At 34.9% G+C, this 9,134-nt stretch overlaps 1 protein-coding gene and 1 long non-coding RNA gene across 13 annotated transcripts in view; one reads left to right on the top strand and one right to left on the bottom strand.

Moving 5' to 3' along the window:
- Positions 1 to 1,299: 1,299 nt before the first annotated feature.
- LOC128248318 (uncharacterized) overlaps positions 1,300 to 9,134 on the bottom strand; it is a 29,045-nt gene continuing 21,210 nt past the window's right edge. Inside the window, exons 4-5 of one of the 2 annotated variants that reach the window (XR_008264557.1) lie at positions 5,600 to 6,037; positions 1,300 to 1,556 (exon numbers count right to left, since the gene is read on the bottom strand). This is a non-coding gene — a long non-coding RNA (uncharacterized LOC128248318). Of the gene's footprint in view, positions 1,557 to 3,068; positions 4,041 to 5,599; positions 6,038 to 9,134 lie in introns of those variants that run through there. The other variant, XR_008264556.1, reaches the window with a different exon arrangement.
- The window catches only part of LOC106877289 (liprin-beta-1), a 370,011-nt gene continuing 367,523 nt past the window's right edge, over positions 6,647 to 9,134 (top strand). For 8 of the 11 annotated variants that reach the window (XM_052969201.1, XM_052969204.1, XM_052969203.1 and 5 more), the window contains exon 1: positions 6,648 to 7,036. The gene's annotated coding sequence lies outside the window, so the exon portion shown is untranslated. Of the gene's footprint in view, positions 7,037 to 9,134 lie in introns of all 11 variants that reach the window. The other 3 variants (XM_052969207.1, XM_052969208.1, XM_052969202.1) reach the window with 2 other exon arrangements.

Raw genomic sequence — 9,134 nt, 5'->3', positions numbered from 1 at the left:
TAAATTCTGCAAACACATGCTGCTACTCAGGTTTTTATTATGTAGATCTGTTATTGTTCTTCTTATTATAAATGACATTGGTTTAGTTAAAGGTGCTATGTCTTAATCCCTAAACATCGAAATTGATTGAAAAGACAATGGCAAGTTTTCAAACTGGCCGTAACTTGATCATGTTTGTTACCTTTGGTTCAAAATTACACAAGAAAATTGTCTCCTTTCTTTCATTGTTTTGTAACTGTTCATATGAATAAACTTGTCTGAGCCACTAGAATACTAAATTATTAAAAGGACGATGACAAAAATATGAAAGAAAATAAATCAGAGCCTCTCTTTATTCTTCATTGCTTAAATTTCCATTTTCTTATGCTAACACGAGTGGCATGTATAATTAGTTTCTTTTACTTGTTTCAATCATTGGATTGTGGCCATGCTGGGGCATCACCTCAAAGGGTTTTAATTGAACAAATTGACCCCAGTACTTCTGTTTGAGTCGGATACTTATTCTATCAATCTTTTTTTGCTGAACTGCCAAGTTATGAGGATGTAAACAAACCAACACCAGTTGTCAATTCATGGTAGGATGCAAACACTCATACATACATATTATGGGCTTCCGCACAGTTTCCATCTACCATATTCACTACACTAAGCTGGTTTATATGTGTGTATGTTTTTGTGTTTGTCCCCAGCAATTGCTTGACAACTGCTGTTGGTTTGTTTATGTCCCCATAACTTAGTGGTTCAGCAAAAGAGCCTGATACAACAAATTGATAATCGCCATACTTAAAAATAAATACTTGTGCTGACTTCAACATCATCATTATCATCATTTAACATCCGTTTTCCATGCTGGCATGGATTGGACAGTTTGACTGAGGACTGGCAAGCCAGGAGGCTGTACCAGGCTCCTATCTGATCTGGCAAGGTTTCTACAGTTGGATGCCCTTCCTAATGCCAACCACTCCGAGAGCATAGTGGGCACTTTTCGCATGCCACCAGCACGGGAGCCAGTCAGGTGGTATTGGCATCAACCATGTTCAGCTGGTGCCTTTCACGTGCCACCAGCATGGGAGCCAGTCATGGGAAAATCATTCAAGGCTGTGCCCCAGTGTGGCCACAGTTCAATGACTGAAACAAGTAAAAGAAAGTTAATTGAAGCAGGAAAACTAACATTTTTAGAAAGAAAATGCAACGTGACATTCATTCTATTTGATAGAAAGAAAGTATATATTAGAAAAAGGAAATTGCAACTTGGATGCCTTAACGAAAGCCATCATTGGAATAAACCATTTGAGAATCAAAAATGGTCACTGATTTAATACAATGGAATTTTATCACAGAATCATACATATCTGACATTCCGATGTTGAATCACTGTTGGATTGCCATGTTAAATCAACATTTGGGTATAATTTATTGTAAAAATAAAGATTGATGTTAACTCTGGTACTGAATCAACAATTGTTCTGAAATCAGTTGAATCATTATTGATTTACTATTCAACCTTTTCCCTTTATAAGGTCAAGGCTTGCATTTTTAGCCTTGATATTTAGTACCTGTTAAAAAAATAAGAAAATTATATACAGTTTAAGATGATGTTTATTTTTAATTAAATAACAGCAATCGTAGTAATTTACTTGTGTGAAGTTACATTGGTTTTCTCTGCGGGGTTACTTGAAGAATTTTGACCCCCAGTAATTTGGTTTCTGTCATCCTTTGATACATCTGATAATTATATTTGCAAAGAATGAGAATGGATGGTCATGGAGAAAATTAATGTCAATGGTTCCAGGTTCAATCCCACTGCAGGGCACATGGCCTAGTGGTTAGGGTGTTGCACTCCTGATTGCCAGATTGTGGGTTCAATTCCCAGGCCAAGTGGCATATAGTGTTCTTGAACAAAACTCTTCATCACCCGTTGCTCTAGTGCAGTATGCCAAAGAATAGACTCAACATTTCCTCTGTGTGTCGGAAAAGTGGCTAAAAGTGACTGTGGTAGGATTTGCACTCTGACCTTGTAAAACCCTCACCAACAACGACTACCCAAATAGACCCATGGGTTTGGAGATTTGTTACCTGAACGGTGAAAAAGGTGCCATCCACCAGGAGTTGGGAACCACCAACAAATGGTAGATGCAGTGATGCACCGTTACTGCTAATACTACTGCGATCATCATTACAACATTCTAAACAGCAGGCCACGTGCCTTCTCCATAAGCATTTACCTGTAACTGAGGTACATGTAACACTCCAATATCAGGATTATAAAGGAAATTTAAATTTTGACATAAGCTAAAAGTAGTTTGCTACCACTGAGCTAGGCCCATGGAATCAGTGTTATCTATGCATTGTTGAAGAGATGGTATGTTGCCAACTTAATGTGGCAGTCCCGTGAAAGGGAAGAATGCTACTGCTATTTAGCCCTAGGAAATACCATTTTCAGTCGGCCATGACACATTTTCTGAAACTGTCATGGCCAACAGGAAATGACGTTTCCTATGGCTAAATAGCAGTAGCATTCTTCCCTTTCATGAGACTGCCACATTAAGTTGGCAACATACCACCACTTTATTGTGCTGCTACTGTATAAATTTCTCAGAGAGATTTAGAAATGTAATATTTCTATGCATTGTTGGTTTGAAAACCTGACATGCTTTTTACAAATGTAAGAACAGACCACTTCTGACTAGTTTATGGGAAACAACTCTACAATGCAGGATATTCTCGTTATTGTAAAAATTAATTGAATGCACTGATAATCATCTATGGTTTTGTGTGATGATAAAATACCAAAGAATGTCGTTTTACATAAATTATTTGATAAAGATCACGTGAATATTATAAACTAATAGCTAGCCTTTTATGATTAAAATAATGAACAACTAAAGTATTGTCAAACTGGATCTAAAGTATATGTTAAAATAAATTTTGTGTACTTGATTTAATAGGTTAAACATTTCTCTACCTGAATGTTACATTTATAAATATATTTCAATGTTGAGTCAAGAAGGGAGCTTCTACATGGATGAACAACCTCCTAGAAAAAGTAGCTAAAATCAACCTTATATCACACTATACTGTCTTAACAAATGACAGACACATTCGATTAGCAATTTAGTTCCTGAAATATGAAAGGACAAGATTGACATGGGTGGAACACCTTTGATAATAGATCTGCTCAACTAAGGGGCTGCATAATATTTGAATGTGAATACTTCTTGTAGAATCAATATTGATTTATTTGCAATGTCTTGGTTACTAATTTTCTGCTAGTAACAACACATAGATACAACTCTAATGTAGCAACATTTAATCACTGGAAATGTAATGTTCCAAATCTAATCTACCTCATACTTTTTAACTAGCTCTATCTATATACATAAATGTGTAATGGTGTGTGTGTATGTGTGTGTTTGAGGTTACTCTAACTCCTCCCACACTGCCCAACCGATTTTAATGATTTTTGGCACATGGGTAGATCACATGCCCTGAAGTTCAAATAAGGCTGGAATTTTTCAAAAACTCAATAATGCTCAGTTGGCATCGATTGTTGTGAGCTCAGTTGGGCATTTGAATGGAAATTCCCATAATGATGTTATTTTTCCTGCAGCTTTTGCATTTTTTCACATGTAAAATTTCAACAAAATCGATAGAATAGTCTCTAAAGAAATGCTTATTTACATTTGTGTCCTCTGCACCACTGAACACGTTGTTGGCTGCAAGAACTCCGCTCCGTCAACAAAATTCCGTTACCTGCTCTGACCATTTTCCCACCACCTGCCACACATCTACTCATCCTGTCGAACCAGATATAACATCTCAATGGGTAACAGTTGGCACGGGGAATGTAGAAGATTTCAATACAAGGTCAGAGGTGGGCTTAACTTCAACATGGAAAACATGAGCAATGCTGGGTCCAGCAGCTAGTATCATCCTAAACTCAATGTTGAAATATCTTTTGGTTAGACACAAAAACTCTGAAAGGAAGCAGTTATAATGTACTGAATTTACCTTAGCATCTTACTGGTTATTTGATAAGTCTGGAAAAGTAAAGGGAAATATGTTCTGTGTAAGTCATGTGACACACAGTCAAAGGGTTAAGCTGGGTAGAAAATAATCTGACCAAATAAGTCTTAAGATAAGTAGATTGGTAAATGATGAAGATGAACTTGTTGGAATGACTAACAAAAAAGCTATGTAAGAAAATGTTATTTTTTTTTTGTAGGAGTGTCTAAATTATGTAGGTGTGGACAACAGTTTTCTTACCACTGAGACCAGACCAATTATAAGCAAAAAGAAACTAAAAGAAAAGAAAATGAAAGAAAAGGCTACGACATCCTCATTAGCTCCAAATGCTGTATTGGGATGCAGGCTCACTATCAATGAGGAACAGAATGTATGTTGTCAGTAAGAACAGTTGCTGTTGCGCTGTGAAGAAGTCCACCTTGCCTACACTGTGATCATCACCAGAAAGTAAAGGGAGACCTAGAAATAGGAGCCAAGTTTCCCTCAAGTCACCTTATCTCAAAAATAGAACATGATGGATAATGTAGTTATAGATTTACTCCCAAAATGCATGACGAAATGCCTTTAGTTAGTGTTAGATAGGCACTAAACAACAATAAGCATTACAAGAAGAGACAGGAGAGTGGAGAACAAACATGCTGAGACTGCTATGTGTCACTCCGTTCTGTACCATTGTACTATAAGCCAACAAAAGAGCTTTTTTATATGGTCAGTCAACCTGCTAAAAATAGCAGCTAAATCTTTAATCTTAAAAAAAATTGGCGCATTGAATAATGGTCCAAGACACCTTATGCTTGCAAAAGAGAGTCAGGACAGCCACAGCTGGGATATTTTTTTTTATTATAGGTCTGTTCATTGAGGGCTGATCTGGAGTTAAACAAGGGCATTTACTCCCTGATGGTATGAGCAGTGTAGTCCCAAATTATGCACATGCATAGTATATAGGGATTTATAAATCTGTGGCTTACATTTAATACCATAAATGTTTGATTAGAGCTTAGCTGAGCTGGACTAAACAACACTAACAACATAGTGATATTTTACTCTTTTACTTGTTTCAGTCATTTTGACTGCAGCCATGCTGGAGCACCGCTTTTAGTCGAGCAAATCAATCCCAAGACTTATTATTTGTAAGCCTAGTACTTATTCTATCAGTCTCTTATGCCGAACCACTAAGTTACGGGGACCTAAACACACCAGCGATGTTGGGAGGACAAACACACACACACACATATATATACATATATATACAACGGGCTTCTTTCAGTTTCCGTCTACCAAACCCACTCAAGGCTTTGGTCGGCCCGAGGCTATAGTAGAAGACATTTGCCCAAGGTGCCACACAGTGGGACTGAACCCAGAACTATGTGGTTGGTAAGCAAGCTACTTACCACACAGCCACTCCTGCGTCTATAATTCATAATTTCATGTAAATATATTATCTAAACATTTAATTTATCAGTAATAACTATTAACAGAAATATTACAATATAATTTACTAATTATATTTTGAAGGAAATTTTAGGTTTTGATTTTTAAAATTCAGCAAGTAAAATTTTAAAAAATAACTCACTATTTCTATTCCTTTTTTTTTCTCTTTATTTCACTTTTCCTCTGTTGTTTGCCTATGTTTTTTTTATTTTTATATTTCTATCTTTCCTTTTGTTGCTTTCATATGCCTTTTCATCTTTCTATTCTTCCTTTCTCCTTCTTCTGTTCTGTCATTTATTCGTTGCTTTCATCTCTCCCATAATTACATATATTACTCTAAAAAGAAAATCTGATATCCTTAAGGTTGTAAGCAATTTCTTTTAATATGGGATTAAACAATATTTACTAATCCAACAGCTGTTGTGAATGAAACACTGTTGTCAAATCAGTGTAAAAAGTTAATCATACTTGATAACAATAATTCAAGATTTGCTTCCAGCAAGAATCTCTCTACTTTTTTGTTTTCCTTTTTCACCTGGACTTAGGCTGTCAGCTTGCTTACACCTTTTCATTTCATTTGCTAAAAGGAAAGTTGAAAAATATTTTAATGTGAAAATATTTTTACAACAAATTAATATTAAAAAAATACTACAAAAATTAGTAGAAAATGAGTGAAAAAGATAACTATTTCTAAAATAAGACGTTGTTTGTTAATAACTGTAAATTAAAAATATCTAAAGATTTTTGGCTTGTACATTCATTATTTATCAGATTTGGTCACTTTCTGTTGCTATTCAGTAGCCATATAATTTCATAAGTACCAATTAGTAAGAATTTCTGGTGAGGAAGACAACATTAAAACTAGCTACAATTATTCATATAAGTTGGCAGTAGTGATCCAACAAGTGGTGAAGTCTGCTACCCTTCTCTTTCCTCCTTACTTTAATGGTCAGTTCTCAGTAGCTGTAGCTGAAGTTGTTATACATATATATACATATATATATATATATATATATATATAGATATAGATATATATGTATATAAAACATAATATTGTATATTCAGCTTAGAACTTCCTGCTCACTAAATGATGTTCCCCTACCCTAGCACAGTAGTCACTTTGTTTCACCCATACCCACTCCAGGCTCATCTAAGTTCCCCCTCCTCTTCCTTCTCCTCTGTAACCTCTCATAGTTAGAAACACATGTTCCCACCAGCTAACCAAATTTGAGTATCTCCTCACACAGTCATTTGCTCACAGGCTCTTTATTTAGTAAACTAGGGGAGAAACTAGGGGTCTAAGTTCAGAGCTCACAACCTAAATTCTGCCAAACAAACCGATTCTTTTCATGTGAGCCTTTAACCTCAGGCGAGATGATAATTAGAATATTTCGGCATATTCCTATGATACTTCCATTTCTCTTCTCTTGCTGTGTCATTTCGTCAAATGTTTTAAGTTTTATTTTGGGAAAAGGAAAGTTTAAATAAAAAAGTGTAAATAAAAAAAGAACATTTGGATTTTCTTGATTACCTTTTCCATTTGGGATTACATGAAATTTTTAAGATGCTGCTGTACCAGGTAAGATACTAAATAAATTACTTGTTACATATATACTTTCATTCTTTATGCTAGCACTTAAATAACTTTCTTCTGCTACAATGTTTAATTAAATTGAAAAGGATGTCTTATTTTTGTTATTTTTTTAGATTCAGTAGACTTTATGGTAGCTTTAATTTTAGTCATATAATATCTCTTGATAGTATTAATTTACTTGTAGTCAGCATTTCAGGACTTGTAGCATATGTTCATAGTTGTACTTGTATTTTCTGCTATTCAATTTTAACTTCAAAAATGTTGTCAACTTAAAATTTTGGATACTTCACTTTTATCCTATTTCATTTCTGAAGTATAAAATTGCTTTTGTAGATATGTTGAAGTAGTTTTAAATTATTGTGTTTTATTGTTGTAGTTAACAGTTCAAAACTGAATTTTTTAATAAAAAATTGGAACTTTATAATTGTAAAGTTTAAAATATAAAAAAGTTATTGTATATCTCTCTTTCTCCCTTTTTTCCTTTTTCTCTTTGCTCTTTCTCTTTGTGCTCTCTCTCTTTCTCTCTGCTTTCTCTCTTTCTGTTCTCTCTCTTTCTCTCTACTGTCTCTCTCTCTTTCTTTCTGCACTATCTCTTTCTCTTTGCTCTCTCTTTCTCTTTCTTTCTGCTCTCTCTGTTTTCTCTCTGCTCTCTCTATCTGCTCTGTCTCTCTCTTTCTCTCTCTCTGTCTCTCTCTTTCTCTCTCTTTATCTCTGCTCTCTCTCTCACTCTCTCTGCATTCTCTGCTCTCTCTCTCTGCTCTCTCTCTGCTCTCTCTCTCTGCTCTCTCTCTCTACTCTCTCTCTCTGCTCTCTCTCTCTCTCTCTACCTACTCCTGCCAAATTATATTCGAAAGTAAGCTACAACAAACTTTCAGTGTTTTGTCTTCTTCTTCTTTTAATGAAAACCACACAAGGATGTTACTGTTATTTGCTGTTGACTAAAACATAGCCCAATGCTAATTCATATAGTTTCTGAAGAAAACAAGACAACACTGCATGTATGTATGTAGGTATGTGTGATATAATGCTGTCATTGTTGAAAGGGAAAGCACTGATAATGTTTAAATTCATTTTTCTCAAGCAAATTCTATGTAACCTTGCTTTCTTGTCTTCTTTTTTTTTTAAACTTGGAATGTCATTTTGTTGTATAAACACATCTTTTGAGACTGCTTACAATTTGTATATATTTTATGTGGCTATGCAAAATTCTATACTCTCATACTTGGAAATGGTTTAAATAACTTAGTTTTATAACATCAGATCATATATATATATATATATACATATACATACATTTCATATATATGTTTGTGTGTATGTATGTCTATATATGTGTTTGTGTGTGATAGAAACAATTGTAGCTATGAAAATTTCCATCATAACCTGCCCCATTTCTATACACCCAAAAGATTAAATTGCTAGTTGGTAGGGTGTATACTACATAAAGAATGGTAAAACCATCCTGACTTGTTGATTCAGCTTCCTTCCTTTACCCTAAATTATTGTCACTTTGATTGCTATTGCAGTTATGGTTTTTCTCTGTCTTGTTTCTTGTTATCCTTGTTACTACTTCTTAGGTGAAGTGACACACAGACTTTCAGTAACAGAATGATAACAGCGGCGACAATAATGATGATCGTTGTGGTGATAACTACTTGTACTTAGGTTTATAAGAATTAATGCGTGTGTGTGTGTGTGTGTGTGTGTGTTATAATTAGTGCATGTTTACATGTGGTGATTATTGTGTATATGTGTGCATATCATCAGTGTTGTCATTCGCACCCACTTTTCCATGCTTGCATGCCTGTATACTACATCAGTGGTTCCCAACCTGGGGTCATGGGGCAGGCCCCTGGTGGTTCACAAAGGTGGTATTGGCAGTTCACGAGCTAAATTCAAAATTTCATATATATATATATTAAAAATAGGGAAGGCTGGTTTATGGGATTAGACCCTTTATGGACAGGAAACCTAAGGTAATTCCATAAACCGGCCTTCTCCATTTTTAATATATATTGCTCTACATCTTAGAGTGTGCCTCTTTTTTCTGATTTATGTTTTCTACAAATTATATATATATATA

The sequence above is a fragment of the Octopus bimaculoides genome, chromosome 7 (genome assembly GCF_001194135.2).
Source record: "Octopus bimaculoides isolate UCB-OBI-ISO-001 chromosome 7, ASM119413v2, whole genome shotgun sequence".
NCBI lineage: Eukaryota > Metazoa > Mollusca > Cephalopoda > Octopoda > Octopodidae > Octopus > Octopus bimaculoides.
Note: the sequence above shows the minus strand (reverse complement) of the source record. Positions and strands in the feature narration are given on the sequence as shown.